Source organism: Amblyomma mixtum, chromosome 9, assembly GCF_055824585.1.
Source record: "Amblyomma mixtum isolate Tamu chromosome 9, ASM5582458v1, whole genome shotgun sequence".
In the NCBI taxonomy this organism is placed as follows: domain Eukaryota; kingdom Metazoa; phylum Arthropoda; class Arachnida; order Ixodida; family Ixodidae; genus Amblyomma; species Amblyomma mixtum.
The window spans coordinates 47,177,667-47,195,910 of NC_143020.1; positions in this window are offsets into that span (position 1 = coordinate 47,177,667).

Below are 18,244 nucleotides of genomic sequence, written 5' to 3' on the forward strand. Positions count from 1 at the left end.
CCTTCGGCGCTTGTCGTCTGCGGGTCATACATCCCCGGGGTCGAGAATATTTGAGATCAGCTCCTCATTCATTGACGTTCTGTTCCCTCCATTCTCTTCTGCCCTTTATTCATGATCTCCATAGTCTCGACATCAATCAGAATCCAAGTCACCAATCGGGACCACTGGTTGCGGCCCCGAGTAATTATACGAGCAAATCTACGACGAAGCAAGCTTTGGCGCGGGGCGGAATGATCGCGTTACGCCCTTTGGTCATTGTGAAACTTTTTGCCCTGACAAGCTCTTGAATATTTTTTCTTTAGTGCCACAAAATAAAATTTATTGCACTTATTCAAGCAATATTCACATAATATTCCTTCTGAATCATGGGCGCACTCGGCATGTTTTATCGATTACAAAGACAAAATATGAAACATTTATTTTGTCTGCGAACAAGGAATCAGCCGAATGGAGCTAGTGTATGAGCTGTTTTACAGGGAAACTGTGCTTCTGTGATCATCGAGAGGTTCTTTATAAAACAGATGACTTTCTACAATTAGAACTTGTCTAGGTTGTCGTGTACGCGCTCATCTTGCAGACAAATGAACAGGACCTTGTAAGCAGCTACCAGAAAAGGTAGGAAGTAAACATGCAGATCACAATGAAAACATGAAGCAAAGGCATGAAAAATATTTTATGGCGAGGTAAAAACTGGTAATTATCTCAATTTCCCATGTTATCGAAATGTTTAAATGTTTAGCGTTATTCCAGTTGTATCTGAACATAATTCCTTGGCTTCGATATGGCAGAAAGTGTTGAAGGGAAAATGCAATTTTTTAGTATGAAACTTGTGCAAAGAATGATTTATCGACACCAATATTTAAAATTATGACCATTTGCTGATATTATGTGTTTCACAAAGCAGAATATTATGTATATCCCCCGCCACTGATATCGGTCTGAGCATTTATTATTATTCACTTTCGTGCACGGGTACACTGCCACAACAAAATAATTTATGTTTTTGCCAGGTTCTGATCCAGAAATCAAAGAGCGCGGACTATCGGAGCAAGAGGACGCTTATGAAGCTTCTGGTAAGGTTCTGAAACGCATGTCGTTGTTGTTACGAAACCCCCATTCAAAAGTAAAACCAGTCAGGTTATCCTATGGAAAACGTGCTGGCCTAGCAAAATTATTTCGACGGTAACATGATTCAACTAAAATTCTCCTTCCTTATATATTTTTAACGTTCGTCCTACTGTGCTGAAGAACATCAACTGCGCTGACTGTAAGCATTTACTATTTGCTGCGCAATACCATCGATTATTCTTCTAGTGAATATACAGGCCTACGCCGGTGGGCTAATAGTTTCCACAAAACTTTTGCCTTTAAATGTACGGTGTGCAGGAAGCTGAAAAAGTTAAAGTGACAAACATGCTTATCTCGGCGTGCTTGCATCAAATCTGCGCGCTATTTTGGTATTTCTACGGAATGCATTATATGCATCTTCGTTGTGACTATCTTCCTAATGCCGCAAATCTTGTGCCACTCAGTGGATAAATGCGCTCGAAATGCTTCGTTATTATACACGGTTTAGACGTTTGTCGATAAAAATTGCTGCTGATGGGGACACTAGCCCCAAAGTGCTTCCAGTATCGATGGCACGGTGTATGAAGGTTTGCACCTGTGCAGACGACGCGTTTCCCGAAGCCATTGAAAAAGCGCTGATTCAAGCAATGCGTGACGCGCTGGTATTTATGAGGCACTATGGCAAGCGCTGCATTTGGCGCGGTGTTTGATTAGGCGCCGGTGCGGGTGACGCGCCAGCATTTTGCCGCTTCTCTTTAAGCACGAAGTGGTCTGACGCTACATTACAGTGTTCCCGGCACAAAAAAAAAGACCCTTGCTTAGCTCAGCTAAGCCTGGATACACAAGGAACAGCGTTATAATGCCGTGGTTATGCCTGATTAACTGCTGTTTAGACAGAGACAGACTAAGATTAGGAAACTCCATAGCTACAGCCTCCAGGTCTCTTCCTTGTCTTCCTTCGGCGTCTTTCAATCGGCGCTGAGCCAGGTGAGCCAGGTAATGCTCTCGCTCTTCGCCACGCCGCGGTGACTCGGTGGTTACAGCGCTCGGCTGCTGACCCGAAAGACGCCGGTTCGATCCCGACTGCGGCGGCTGAATTTCGATGGAGGGGAAATTCCAGAGGCCCGTGTGCTGTGCGATGTCAGTGCACGTTAAAGAACCCCAGATGGTCGAAATTTGCGGAGCCCTCCACTACGCCGTCCCTCATAGCCTGAGTTGCTGTGGGACGTTAAACCCCAATAAACCAATAAACTAACTCCCGCTCTTTGTCAGTCTCTGCCGCCATCTTGGTACCTTTCCGCTCGATTCTATTCGCTAAATCCATCGAATAGTTGGCAATGTCAGCTGGATGATCAGACTCGGCTTGCCGCCTGCGAGAAGAAGACGTCTCCAACCGGCTCTCTTTATCCATACCGAGAAACTGGCAGCTGCGCACGCGAGAGCGCCGCCTTCGCTTTTTCAAACGAACGGAGTCGTGTGGTTAGGCGCGTGACCACAGCTAGCAAGAAGACGGCGGGCGTAGCGGCGGCGGCGGGCACGCGGCTGCAGCTGCGGCGAATCACGTGGTTAGTCACGTGACAGACGCACCCGCCTCCCGTTAACCATGGCTCCTGCAAGGCCAGTAAAGCTTTCGCTTCAAAAGCGTTCGACCAAACCGTGCATAGGCTTACGCATTTTTTTAGGGTGTAAGAATTGCGACCTTATCCACTTCTTTGTTTATAATTAACATCGACCTTCATTTATTTGTTTTCACATGCAGTCCCTTTTGAAACCTAGTCAGCGAAAAATTCGGAGATAATTTCTTGTTACAAGCACGGGATACAGGTTCATTTTTTATAACAAAAGCAGAATGGCACCCCGACCTTCGAAAGGCATGAATTGTTAAAAAAGTTTGGAATTCTTTCGTTACTTCCTATTTTCAATGTTTGGGACACGTACATAAAAAAAGAAACTGGGTTTTAGCATGAAGACTTGTCGTCTCAGAGGCAATTTTCGTTGCTATAAACGAGCTGATGGACAAAAATTTCAATAAAATCGAGGAGGAAAGCATATTCCAGTATTTACTCGTAAAATATGTCAGCGTCACTTTATAGAATACATTTTATTTAATATCGTATAATAGTAGCACCTAATTCACGGAAAAGTGTAACAGTGCCCGCCGAAAATGAAGGTTGAGAACAACTAATAACTTACTAAATCAAGCTCTTGATCATGCTCAAATTACTTTAAAAACTATCATTCTAATCGTTCCTCCAAAGGTATGTTCTCCAGTGAGTGTGTGCGCATCATAATGTATGTATAAAGTTTTAAATAAAATCTTAACATTGCAAGAAGAATGAAAGGAGTCAAGAATTATTACGAAGAAGGCGTGAAATCCTGAGCTGCGGAATATTTTGTTGGTAAACGATGTCTTTTACAGTTAAAAAAATAACCAATTTCATAGAGGAGGAACGCAAAAGGCGCCCATGTTCTGTGCGACATCAGTGCACTTTAAAGATCTCCAAGTGGTCAAAATTATTCCGGAGTCCACCACTACGGCACTTCTTTCTTCCTTTCTTCTCTCACTGCCTCCTTCATTCCTGTGCTAGAATGTCGCTGGCGGTCGAATTGCGATGGAAGCAAAATTCTACAGGCCCGTGTACTATGCGATGTCAGTGCACGTAAAGAACCCCGGGTGGTCGAATTTTCCGGAGCCCTTCACTACCGCGCCGCTCATAGCCTGAGTCGCGTTAGTACGTTAAACACCCATAAACCGCAAAAGCTGTCGACATATTTTTTTTCTCTCGCCACATAATAAAATTTATTGCCCTATTCAAGCAATCTTCACATAATTTCCCGTGGGAAACTTGGCCGTACTCGACGTATTTTAACAATCACAAAGAAAAAAATGAAATATTTATTTTCTCTACGAAGAAGAAATCAGCCGAATGGAGCTGCTGTAAAGCTGTTTTACAGGAAAACTGAGCTTCTGTGATTATCAAGAAGTACTTTTTAAAACTGATGCCTTCATACTATTTGAAAGTCTCTAGGTTGTCGCGTACGTGCTCACCTTGTAGACTCATCAACAGGACCTTGCAAGCAGTTTAAAGAATTCAGAATAAGTAAAAATATCAATCAAATGAAAACATGACGGAAAAATATGAAAAAAAAAACATTTTATAGAGAGCGACAACTATGTAATTATCGAAAGGTCTCAAGTGGTCAAATTTTGTGAATGTTTTTAGAATCATTCCAGGCTCACTTGAATGAAATTCCAACGTTTCAATACAGAAGAAAGTGGCGAAGGCAAAAAACAAAGTTTGTGCTATGAAACTTATTCAAGCAATGATATGTAGATACTAATATTAAAAATTATTACCAGTTACTGATATTATGTGTTTAACAAAGCAGAATTTTATGAATATCCATTGCTGCGAACATCGCTCTGAGCAATCATTATTATTTTCTTTTGAACGCGTACACTACCACAGCAAAATTATTTGTGTTTCTGCCAGGTTCTGATGCAAAAATCGAAGAGCGCTATCTATCGGCGGAAGTGGACGCTCCTGGTAAGGATATGAAAAGCATGTATTTTTTGTTGTTGTGAATCCCTCAGTCAAAATTTAGAGTCTGGTTATCCCATAAAAGACGTCCTCGCCTAGCAAAATAATTTTGATGGTATCATAATTGAACTAAAATTCTGCTTTATTATGTATTTCTAATATTATATATATAATACTATGCTGCACAACATCCACTGCGCTGACCAAAAATTAACTAAATGCTCCGCAGTACGCTAGATTATTCTTCTACTGAATAAACATTGCCGGTGGGCTAATCATTTTCACTCAGATCTTGTCGTTAATTTACTGTCCGCAGGATGCTTACAAAGGTGGTGACGAAAATGATTAGCTTTGTGAGATTGCACCAAAGCTGCGAGTGATTTTGGTGCTTCTACGGAATGCATTATATGCGCCTTCGTTGCGACTATCTTCGTAATAGCAGCAGATCTCGTGCCACTCAGTGGATGAATGCCCTCGAAATGCGTCGTTGTTATACACGTTTTAGACGTTTGTCAGTAAACATGGCTGCTGATGGTGACATTAGCCCCAAAGCGCTTCCGCGATCGATTTCATGATGTGTGAAAAGGTTTGCACCTGTGCACCAGACGCGTCTCCCGAAGCCATTGAAAAAGCTATGATTCAGGCCACGGGTGTCACGGTGGTTTTGATAAGGCAGCATGGAATGCGAAGCATTTAGCGCAGTGTTTGATTTGGCGCCGGGGCAGGTGCCGCGCCGGTTTCGCTGCTTCTCTTCAAGTAGGAAGTGGACTGAGGCTAACTTAAAATATTCCTGGAACAAAAAACATACATGTGGCTTAGCTCAGCTATGCCTTGATGTACAAGCGAAAGCATTATTATGCTGTGGTTATGCTTGATTAACTGTTGTTTAGACAGCGACATAGACTAAGATCAGAATCCACCACAGGTGCAACATCCACGGCTCTTTGATGCTGTCTTTCGGCGTCTTTCAATCGCCGCTGGGTCATGTGATGCTCCCGCTCTTCGTCGGTCTCTGCCGCCATCTTGGCACCTTTCCGCTCCCTTCTATTCGCTAAATCCCTCGCATGGTTGGTAATGTCAGCCGGATGGTGAGACTCCGGATGGTGGTGGAGCCCTTCACTACGGCGCGGCTTATACCTTATGTTGCTTTTGGATGTTAAACACCCATAAACCGTTGAAGCTGTGGATATTTTTTTAAGGCGAAAGCCTTTAATGCCTCACACTATCGTGACCAAGGAATGTTAGCAAATATGGCCGCGTTTCGGCGTCACTACTTGAAAAATAAAAACTGTGTTGAGGCTGGGAATCGAACCAGGGCCTGTAGTGCCGGAGCTCCTATTTCGCTGACAGGCCTGTCTAAACCAGCGCTGCGCGCCCGCCGGCGCTCAAAGCAGGCCAAGACTTTCTCGGACAAGTCGCGACATGCAGCGTGACTCATCCCGCCGCCGCGGCGCCGACACGGACCCTTCCTCCTCTCCTCCTCTCCGTCGGTGCGAACTCCTCCGACGCTCGCCGGCTCTCGACCATTGGTCTAATTTGAACGGTGGCCAGTGATTGGAGGATTTGAACGGCTGGCTGCCGTAACCGTTACCAGCGGGTTTAAAAGCGGAGCCGCGCTGAACCCGAGCAGCAGACGGGCAGCAGAAGAGCCATCACGCCGGAGCTACGCTCGCCGCCGGGGCCGCTCTTCTTCTTTGTGCTAGCCCGTGGTGCTCTTGGCCCTTGTATCATGTAAAACCCCTGTACATACTGTACATAAAGTTCATTTGACTCACCGTCGCCTCGACCGTTTCCTGGCTCGGATGCCCCAGTCCCAACAGTGGTGGCAGCGGTGGGATCGACCGGCGTCAGCTACCTCGGCGCGGTGAGTGCCTGATGTTTTCCCCTCAATTCGCCAGACTGCTCTAGCACACGTGATTGTAGTTTAGAGTAGGGCTGTGTGTTGCACTGGAGAGAGCTTTGCTGTTTCGAGCCAAGTCGGAGCGCTTTGAAACGAAAGCTGGTGCAGAGGGAGTAAACGAGGCGTTTTGGAAAGAATTACTTGCGCGTGTCATACTAGTAGCGCTATAGTAGTGAACGGCAAGGGAATTCTAAGAAAAGGGCAAACTACAAGAGGCTATTGTGAGCGATGGAGAACTTCAAAGTGAAGGAACTCATCGAAATTTGTGGAGTTGGGCATTGATTTGGGCCCCGCAAAACGAAAGCATGCGATTCTTGAGATCATGCGAAAGGAGAATGTAACGGCTGAGGAAGCCAATGAGGCCTGGGAAGAGATCACAGAACACCGTGAGCGCGAGGAGGCAGAAAAACAGAAGCAGCTTCAGAATAAACGACGTGCTCGCGCTAAGAAACTGATGGGCCTGGAGTTTGAAGCACACGAGATCTTTTATGAGAGAGATAGAACATTGTTCGCTCTGCGTAAGACCAACGGTCATCAGCTGAGATACAGGCCGCAGCCCTTCGTGATCGCCGAAGATATGGCGAAATATTTGGCGGAGTTCGAGCGCGTCTGCGAGAGAAAGCGCGTTGAGCGGAATGGTTGGGCACAGAAGTTGGTAGCCCTGCTATCCAGCGAAGCGTATGACGTTGTCAAGCGCGTGTTGGACGACGGCTTGGCGGACTACGATGAGCTGAAAAGCTTCTTACTGGCGAGATATAACGTGTCACCGCTGGACCTTCGCCAAAGGTACCTGCGTGAGAATAGCACCCCATCGTTTATCGATTTTCCGTACCAGTTTAAAGCCGACATTTTAGAGTGGCTCGAAAACGCTGAAGGGTCGGAAGATCGTGACGCAGAGGTAGAGTGCGTAGCTGTAGAGCAGAGCTGCCAGTGCGGCACAGAGGAAGGTAGTCCGTACGTGGCAGATGTAACTGCTGCTGTAACATTGGGAATTGCCCTGCATTCGCCAACTGAGAAAACCTCTACACCATCGGATAAGGTAGTCACAGCATCGGACGATGCACTAACAGAGGTCTCGCCCATTGAGATTGTGGCGGAGTTACCGGAAAGCAAATCTCCTAGCGTGTCGAAAGAAGGAGAAGTTGCCGAACAGGGCAGAGAGGACGTCCGTCTGGACATTAGTGAAAACACTTGCGCCGACGCAAGCGAAGTAGATGAGGACGGCACACCGTGTTGTGCAGCGCGTTCGGCAGACATGCAGAAACCCGAAACTTACGATCAACGGAAGCAGGCGCATGGAGAGTTTGCGGACGCTGAGTTGTGCGTTAGTGTCTCTGGCGAGGAATGCGAAACGAGTCCCGTGCTTTCGCACTGCTCTGAGCTTTGCGACTTTCCAGAAAGCAGCTGCAGTAGCGGGAACACCGCGACTGAGTGAAGAGCCGACCCTCATCCGCAATCGGCTGAAACGCGTCAGGAGCACGACGCGAGCTGCGTGTCAACACTAATGTCAGGAGCAAACACTAGTTCGTCCGCGCCTGTAGAAGCCAAGGTGCTGGACGACAGTGGTGTACAGAACCTCCCAGACGACATGGAGCTGTAGACGTCGTTCCTTCCGAGAAAGATGAGGACGAATGCGCACTCAGTGACGCTGACAAGGAAGAACGCAGTTTGGAGGAGGCTAGTAAAGGCGCCAAAGACAGGCCTGATCTAGGTAGCACATATGAATCAGCTGACAATCAAAGCGGCGTTGTCAGAGAGCAGAAGCTTAGGCGACGGAAGCAGAATGTGATTTCACAGGCGAAAGTGAAAGGAAAGCTCATGATAAAAAGCTGCCACCGGAAAGAAAGGCACCGCCAGTTCAGGAATGTGAGCTATCGCCACAAGGTGATAGCGAAACAAGAGAAACAGTGCTGCCGTCGAAAGGAGAGGAAAGGCAAGCTCAAGAGAGAGAGCTGTCACCGAAAGACGATGGCAGGCAGGCAAAAGAAAGAGTGGTGCCGCCGAAAGATGAAAGGCAGCATAAGAAAGACAGGCGCCGCCGAAAAGAGAGAAAGGGCAAACGCGCGAAAACGGGTTTCCACCATCGGAAGCGCCAGCGTCGCCGGCAAAATGACTTCAGTAAAGTCAGTCACGTTGTCAGCCCTGAAACTAGCGTCAGAACCAGAGCTAAAGAAATGTGCGAGGCATTACTATCGCGCAAAGCGAAGCGCATAAATGTGTCGGGGCACATAGGTCTGGGCAGTAGAATAAACTGCAAAAAGAAATCGTGCAAACATTCGCGCGGAAAAGTGCACCAAGGCACCAAACCGAGATTCAAGAGAGCGCTGCCCGGGAGGCGAAAAATTAAGGAGCGGGACAAGTGTGAATCTTGCCGCCAGCACAGAGAGAGCGAGACGCGCAAAGGCACGTGCTCTCATGCGGGCTCTCGCTTTCCGCTGCATTCACGGGAGAAAAACCGCGCTCCCATAGAAAGCGGCACGCGCGCGGAAAGAAAGCGCGTGTACGGCTCAAAGAGCGAAAGATTGTACGAGGCCGCAGTGACAGGGGCAAGAAAATTGCCAAGAAGAAACCGTCTAAGCGCCCAGCCAAGCACATTTATCGCGATAGAAAGCCGCGATTCGAAATGACGCCACTTAGTAGGCGTGAAATCAAAAGGCCGTGTAGAGGCGAACTACACACCAAGCGGAAAGGCAAACGGATGCGCGAGAAAGTCAAGACTCGTGCAAGGTCTGACTTGCCCCCACGAACAGAGAGAAAGAAAGAACGGTCCCATCGGAAGCGTTGCGCACTCGCTATGGGACGTCGCGACTGGCGCGCGAAGCGCAAAGAAAGGGACAAGTTGCCAGTCTATGAAAGCGAATCGCTCTCGTACTGTAGCTCCCGTAGAAACTGGAAAGACAAGTACAGAGAGAAAGAAAAGCGCGTATACCGCGAAAGAGGCAGAGACATTAGCTACCGCGGTAGTAGAGAGAGAGAGAGAAAAGCGCAGCACAGCGAAAGAGGCAGAGTCACTAGTTTCCGCTGTAGCGGGTGTCGTTTACCGTCCGTTAGAAGCGAGGAAAACGCGAACGTAGACGCACTAAGCCGTGTGTTCTAAGCAAGGCTGCCTTCGCCTCCTCGTGACCTACATTTTGTCTCTTCGCGAACAGCTCTTAAGGTCGCTCGTAGATCGGGGAAAAATTGATATCCTCATTTGTGGCCTCAGCTGAGTGTCTTCTGGCCGAGTGATCTCAAGAGAGCGAATTTATTTTGCATACATTTCATTCCGAGAGTTTCATGTGTTTGACACTTTGTCTGAGTTAATTACTTTGGAGTTCTTGTATCCCACATGTGTCTCTTGTAGAAGAGGGTACAAAAAGGGGACAGAAATATAGCCAGCAGAGTTTTTTTGACTTGAAGTCTGGTGTTTTGACGAGTGACGGAGGGCACTTGCTCGTGTTGGGTGTTGCCTGTTGTCGGTCGGTTCTTGGCAACCTGCAGAACGATCAACGACCGATGTTGAGAAGCAAGCTCTTCCGAAGGACCGAGCGAAGCTGATCCAGTCACCTGGGCGACTAAGCTGCGGAGCAGTGATCCTGTCCTGACGAGCGGGACCCGTTCTCGGAAAGGAGCCTGGAGCTACCTGCGGCTGAACACCGGACGAGAACTTGGAGGAGCCTGGCGTACGAGCGCGCCCCGCATCCGAGCCACGCGGAAGTAGCTCGTCTTCGTGGCGCATTGTCTGGCGGCGGTGGTGCTGTAGTGCCGGAGCTCCTATTTCGCTGGCGGGCCTGTCTAAACCAGCGCTGCGCGCCCGCCGGCGCTCAAAGCAGGCCCAGACTTTCTCGGACAAGTCGCGACATGCAGCGTGACTCATCCCGCCGCCGCGGCGCCGACACGGACCCTTCCTCCTCTCCTCCTCTCCGTCGGTGCGAACTCCTCCGACGCTCGCCGGCTCTCGACCATTGGTCTAATTTGAACGGTGGCCAGTGATTGGAGGATTTGAACGGCTGGCTGCCGTAACCGTTACCAGCGGCTTTAAAAGCGGAGCCGCGCTGAACCCGAGCAGCAGACGGGCAGCAGAAGAGCCATCACGCCGGAGCTACGCTCGCCGCCGGGGCCGCTCTTCTTCTTTGTGCTAGCCCGTGGTGCTCTTGGCCCTTGTATCATGTAAAAGCCCTTGTACATACTGTACATAAAGTTCATTTGACTCACCGTCGCCTCGACCGTTTCCTGGCTCGGATGCCCCAGTCCCAACAGTGGTGGCAGCGGTGGGATGCCCCAGTCCGAACAGGCCTCTGGAATTTGAAGTGGAGACGCTACCACTGCGCCACGAAGGCTCTTGGTTTTAGCATGAATAAAGGTGCATCTAGTGAAAGCATGGGTTTCATAAACAAAATAAAGGAAAAAAATATGAAAAATAGCAAAAAATAAGAAAGTAAAGTAAAAATTAAAAATCAAAAACCAAAATTATAACAATAAAGTGCGCCAGGAAACGCTTTCGCCTTGAGGCACTTTAGAGAGCCAAAGTGCCCCCTGAGTTTTGCTTTTGCCACCACGTAATAAAATTTCTTGCCCTATTCAACAATGTTCACATAATATTCCATTTGAAACTTCTGCATACTCGACATATTTACCAATTCCAAAGACAAAAATAAAATATTTATTTTGTCTACTAAGAATGAATCAGCCGAATGCAGCTGCTTTAAAAGCCGTTTTACAGGAAAACGGAGTTTCTGTGATTATCAGGAAGTTCTTTACAAAACTGATTACTTTATGCAATTGGAAAGTGTCTTGGTTGGCGCGTATGTGCTCATCTTGTACACTCGTCAACCTGACCTTGCAAGCAGTTGCATGAAAAGAGGGGAAGAAAAAATGCAGAACCCAATGAAAACTTGGAGGAAAAACATGAAAAATATATTATAGATGGTGTCAAAGCTGGTATTATCTAAAGGCACCATGTGAGAGAACGTTGTAATTTTTTTAGCATCATTCCAAGTTCATTTGAATATAATTTCTTGGCTTTATTATAGTAGAAAATCTTGAAGGCAAAATGCAATTTTTTTTACGGGAAGCATGTTCAAGGAACGATGTATCCAAAGCAATATTTAAAACCATTATCAGGTGCTGATATTATGTCTTTTGCAAAGCAGAATATGAATATCCCTTGCCGTTTATATAGCTCTGTGCTGTAATTATTATTCATTTTCATGCACTGGTGCACTGCCACGGCAAAATGATTTGTGTTTTTGCCAGGTTATGATCCGGAAATCGAAGAGCGCGGTCTATCGGATGAAGACGATTCTGGTAAGGATCTGAAAAGCATGGTTTTTTGTTAAAAATCCTTCGCTCAAAAGTTAAACGAGTCACGCTGTCCTATAAAAGACGTCCTGGCCTAGCGAAATCATTTCTATGGTATCATAATTAAACTGAAATTCTGCTTCCTTATGTATTTTTAACATTTGTCCTACTGTGCAGAAAAACATCAACTGCGCTGAGTAAAAATTTACTATGTGCTCCGCAATACGCTGTATTATTCTTCTATTCAATAGGCATTGCCTACGGTGGTGGGCTAGTCATTTTCACTCAAATCTTGCCGTTAAATGTACTGACCGCAGGCAGCTCACAAAGTTATCGCGACGATAATAATTAGCTCGGCGAGCTTGCATCAAAGCTCAGCGCGATTTCAGTACTTCTACGGAATGCATTTAATGCATCTTCGTTGTGTCTATCTTCGTAATTGTTACAAATCTCGTGCCACTAATACGATGAATGCCCTCGAAATCGTCGTTGTTATACATGGTTTAGACGTTTGTAACTAAACACGGCTGCTGATGGTGACACTAGCCCCAGAGAGCTACCGGTATCGATGGCGCGGTGTTTGAGAAGGTTTGCACCTGTGCAGACGGCTGGTCTCAAGAAGCAATTGAAAAAGCGCTGATTCAGGCGACGCTCTGGTTTTGGCAAGCGAATCATTTGGCGCAGTATTTGATTAGGTGCCGGGGCAGGTGACGCACCAGCTTTCGCTGCTTCTCTTGAAGCAAGAAGTGGTCCGAGGCTCAATAACAATGTTCCCGGAACAATAAATTGGCTGTGGCTTAGCTCAGCTGTGCCTGGACATGCAAGGGAAAGATTTATTATGTCGTCGTTATGCTTGATTAAGTGCTGTTTAGACCGAGACATAGACCAAGGTCAAAATCCACCGCAGCTGCAGTCGCCACCGCTCTTTTTCTTCTCCTCAGAAAACCGTTCTGGCATTTCATCGTCTTTCAATTGCCGCTGAGCCAGGCGGTGCTCTCGCTCTTCGTCGGTCTCTGCCGCCAGCTTGGCACGTTTCCACTCCCTTCTATTCGCTAAATCTCTCAAACAGTTGGCAGCGTCAGCCAGATTATCAGACTCGTCCCGCCGCCTGCAAGGAGACATCGGCTGCAACAGACTCGCTTCGTCCATAGCGAAAATCTGACAGGCGCGCACGCGAGAGCGGCGCCCTCGCCTTTTCAAGCGAAAGGGGTCACGTGGCTAGTCAAGTGAAAACAGCTGGCAAGACGACGGTGCTCGGAGCGGCGGCGTCGGGCGCGCGGCTGCAGCTGCGGCGAACCACGTGGTTAGTCACGTGACAGACACGCCCCCACCACTCCTCCGCTTGAAAGTGAAATCTGGTCTGCCGGTGGCTTTGACTCCTTATAGGCCTGTAAAGCTTTCGCTTTCTGGCGTTCGGCAAAACATTGTATAGGCTTACGCATTTTAAGGGAGTAAACATGCGACCTTATCCACTCCTTTCTTTTTATCTAGCATAGAACTTCTGTTTATTTGTTTTGATGGGCAGTCCTTTTTTGCGACTTTGCTACCACAGGATTGCAAGACCATTTCTTGCTATAAGGACGGGATACATGATCCTTCCTTACAACAAAAATATAACCACGCACTGACCTTTGTAACGTTTAAAATCTCATAAATGTTAGGACTTTTTTCGTTATTTCCTGTTTTGAAGGTTTGGGACACATGCAAAAAACTGGACTTTAGCATGAAGACTTCTTATCGCAAACGCAAATTTTCATAGCAATAAACTAGCTTACGGGGTAAAAATTTCAGTAAAACCGAGGGGAAAGCTATATGGGGCTATTTACTCGCAAAATGTGTGTCTCTCTCTCTTGATGGATTATATTTTATTAATTATCTCAGAATGCCAGTTATTAGTTCACGAGAAAGTCTAACAGTGTGCGTCGAAAATGAAAGTTTAGAACAAAAATTACTTTAGAGAATCATGCACGTGATAGTGCTCAAACAATTTTAAAGACTGACATTTTAATCCTACTGGAGACATGCTCTCCAGCTAGAGTAAACGCATCTTAAGGCTTGTATAAAGTTGGAAACAAAATCGCAATATGGCAAGCAGAATGAAAGATTAAAGAATTAGTACGAAGAAGTGAAATAATTAGATGAGGAACATTTTGTTAACGCAACTTGTCTTTTATGGTTGAAAATTAACCAGTTTTATCGAGTTACACAAATTGAGTGTGCGCAATGTGTACTGATTTTGCACAAAACAAGGGCGCCTTTGCGTTTCGCCTCAGGTCCGCTCCCGAAATGATGATCCATGATAAAGAAATGCTTCGGCTAACTAAAGGTCCTGTGTGAGTTGCTGCGGTCATGCGACAATAAACCGCGTTAGTGCAGCTTTAGAGAGTAGGTTAAGACAGAAGTGATCTACTTGCAATCGCGTTAGTATACTACATGCCGATGGCTCGCGCTGGTCACCTAGCGCGTGACCACGTCCGAGCAGTGTTCTAGCCGGCATTCCCCTGGTACGCTGCTTTCGCTGCCGTTATCAAGTCATTACTGCAGCGATCACATGGTACAACCCTTGAGCAACAGTTCGGTAATGCACACATGCACTGCACAAGCACGCTTCTACATCACTAGAAGAGAGCGTGCGAAGTTTAAATGGCTAAGAAGGGGCCATAGGGCCTCAAACAGAGTAAACTCTCTGTTTGGGCGCAGAACCTTCTGGAAGTGCAAAGCAGGATAGCGACAGCTGTTCATCCAGGAGTCGGAGGCGCCGCTGGTCGGCGATCGGCTCCGCAGTGCTCACGAGAGGCACGCAACCTCCACTTAGCTGCCTCCAGGAAGTTTTAAGGAAGCGGAGGCAGCCTTACCCCTTCTCCTCTACAATACCACCTCTCCTTCCTCCTTAGCGCCTTCGGCGCATTCTAATGTGGAATAAACGTGGGTTCAATCAATCAATCGAACTGCATGTAGCGCAAAAACATCACTTGTCGACTTTTGAAGGGAGAGTTTTCTAATGAACGCTTCATAATATCGCTGATAAGCCTGAACTGCAATTACTGCATTGCCAGAGAACGGTTTTGGCTTTACAACTTCTTGCTCACGCGGTTATTTTTCGCAGCAGGTAGCTGTAGTTGTAGACGGCGTAGAGAAATGTCCACTTATTTCTATTATTTGTTACGGGTGGGGCCGTTCCGAGTGCAAGCGAGAGGCCTTTTTGCGGTTGTTGTCATTTGTCGTTGTTATATCAGCTGCCTCATAAAAACACAGTGTATAAAGCAACGAATGCGCTCAGTAGGAGCACCGAAAGGTTCCCATGAACATCAAGATAGACAAATTGAAACTGAGGCGGTTATTACGATTTTGCATTTGTGCTAAAAATCGCCATGCTTACACTTGCTGAATGTTTTTATAGCTGATGAAGACAACTCCAGCGAAGGGGCATCGAGAAACCTGACAATTTCAACTGCTGGTGAGTCCCGATTATTACATATTTTATTATTTGTAACATTTTCAGCGACTCGGAGACACATATGCCAAGACCTACGTGGTACTCTTAGCAGCCTCGACAGCTAGTACATTTCTCGTGCTGACTTATTTCCGAATTTCGTGGGCAGGCAAGTACGCACTGCGAAAAAGAGGCGTTCAGTTGCAACGAAAGGAACAAGAGACCTTCAAAGAAAGAACTTTGTTTCTGTTATAGTTTCAGAGCATTCCATCCTATCATGGAATGATTCGCGCAATTTCTCACAGCGACACCGCTTTGTAAGCAGCACTCAACGAGTGACCACGCGTAGGATTCATCCCGCTGTTTCCCAGGGATAACACCGCGGTCACGTTCGTGGGGACGTGGTCATGGGTGAACGAAAGGCCCACTTCAAGATGACAGGATGCGCGATGCATGGCGCCTGGTGTTGCAATAATTTGAAAAGTGTAGGATGTTATGCCGGGAAACCCGCACGGATTCCAAATCTGCAGGCCGCAAACTTTCTGCTGCGAACGTCCCTTTGACAAGCCCTGGTGCTGCGCCGCAAGGCAACGCGCCCTTGACAAGCCACGATGCTGCGCCGTAAGTCAGCGGGGTCTTAAGGAGAAGCATCGGCGAGCAGCGTGCCTGGACACGTCGCTGGGTGCCAGACTACGAGGCGCCGGTTTCCCTTTCCCCGGGGCGTCACCGCGCGCGGCAAAATTTGAAGCGGGTGGCCGGCGCGGTCGCTGGTTGGTCCTTTCGGACTGCCGTCGAGTGCTGCCTTTGGATTGGCCAGTTCTGAGGGGCCACCGTTCCTCAGGCTATAAAAGCCCCACCGCTGCAGCTTGGGAAGTGTGTGAGAGAGTGACCGAGTGACCGAAACACCGTGAGTCGAGTGCTGCTCACGAGTGGAGTCGGATGGTGTGACGCGTTGGTGTTTCGCTGATCGTCGCTGTGCGAGAACAGTCGCGTTGTGTAGCTCTCGGCCCCCGTGCCGATGTTGCACTATGGTATGCCCTGTACATAATGTATAAAGCGTTTTCTTAGTCTCACCGACGCCTGACTCGGAGTCTTCGCTACCGCTAAGAGAGCTGGCAACGCTCAGTCACGAAACGGGTGGCGAGCGCAACGGGACCACCTCTATGGCACAACATTGGATGGAAGCTATGGGATCGACCGACATCAGCTACCTCGGCGCGGTGAGTGACTGAAGTTTTCCTCAAACGCCAGACTTTCTCTAACACAGGTTATAGTAGCTTAGAGAAATTTGGTGTAGCATTGTGTTAACCTTGTGTGTTTCAAGCCTAGGAAGAGTGTTTTGAAAACCAAGGTATGCTGAAGGGGAAAATAAGGCAGTGTGTGAAATGCTTGCGCGTGGCTAACTAGTAGTGATATAATAGTGTACGGCAAGTATTTTCTAAAAGGGCAAACAGCAAGAGGCCATTGTGAACGATGGAGGGTTACAAGGTCAAAGAACTTCTCCAAATTTGTGAGGAGTTGGGCATTGATTTGGGCCCAGCAAAAAGAAAGAATGCGATCCTTGAGGTCATGAGAACCGAGGACGTGACGGCTGAGGAAGCCGAAGAGGCCTGGGCTGATGTCATTGAACGGCGTGAGCGGGAGGAGAAGAGAGAAAAGGAACGTCGCGAGGAGGAGAGGCGGGAGCGCCAGGCGCTTAGAGAGCACGAGGTAAGAATGATGGAGCTGGAGCTCCTCGAAACCTCGCCAGCGCCTATTCTTGCTTCTACGACAGTTCCCTCTAACGGTCCAAGAATAAGCGACCAACTGCCGACCATGGTCGTCGGCGAGGATATGGATAGATACCTCGAGAGAGTTGAGCACGTATGCAAGGGTAATGACATTGAGGCTCTAATCTGCGGCCCAGAACGTGGCTGTGAGTCACATGACGGTGACGCTGAAGTGCCAAGCCAGAGCGCAGCGTTAGTGTAAAGTGCTATGCTACAGAGATTGCCGCTGCGATCCTGAAAGATGAAGGCGTAGCGCCAAGATGTAGGCCACAGGAGAGCGAGCAGCTGTTCTCTGCGGAAATTGAGACAGGTCGCTCTGAGTTCGCGACAGGTAGTGGCGCACCTATAGCGCCAACTGAGAGTTCGATCGTAGGCGAGGAATGCCGCTCAGCGCTGCATCGAGACAAACATCAGCTTAGTGAAGGTCAAACTCCAGCGTCTTGTGACAGACTACCGGAAAACGAGCTATTGTGCTCAAAGGAAATAGCACCGAACGGTTCGTCAGGTGAACCGTCGCCTGGCACTGCTAGAAAAGCGCAGGTTTTGTGGCTGCGCGAGCAAAGTCTTGCTCGGGACGAGTGCATGAATTCTTCAAGACCAGATTTTGCTGGTCAGACGAAGGCTGGTAGCTTGAAGGATGAGGGCACCGAAATAACCAGGGAATCGCGCAACAGATCCGCTAGGGCAGTTCCCAAAAAGCGGCGGCGTAGACGAAAAACCAATGTGAATGGTTGCGCTAAAAAGGGAAAAGTGCGGAAGAAGTTTGTACGATCGAGGGCCGGCAATGTGCGTAAGGGGCCGAAATTGTCACCTTGGAGCCCAAGACTTCGCAGGCGTCGCGTAAAAGGAAAGCCGACTCATCAGGCGCATCCTGGTCTAAAGCGTACTACGCCGCTGTGGAAGAACCGCAGAGGAATTCTATAGGATTCGGGACGGGCGTGATGGACTCCAGAGAAGGGTGCGCGGTCGCCACACAAAAGAGCGTCACAGTGCACGCGCTAGTCAGAAAGGGGAACGACCTGACTGGGACTGAGAAAGGAGGAAGCGCCCCTCTCGCTTTCTGCCTTCCAAGCGCTGCCTAGGCTTTGGACGCATGTCGCGGAGAGGCGTAACTAATCAGCCCCTCAGTTTCTGTGAAGCGTCGGCTGGTCGAGCGGCCGTCCGGCCGCGGCCGCGCATTGCGCGGTTGAAGTTTGTGGATTCTAAGAATACATCTTTCTTGTATTTAGTGTTTGTTTTTTTGGTCATTCAC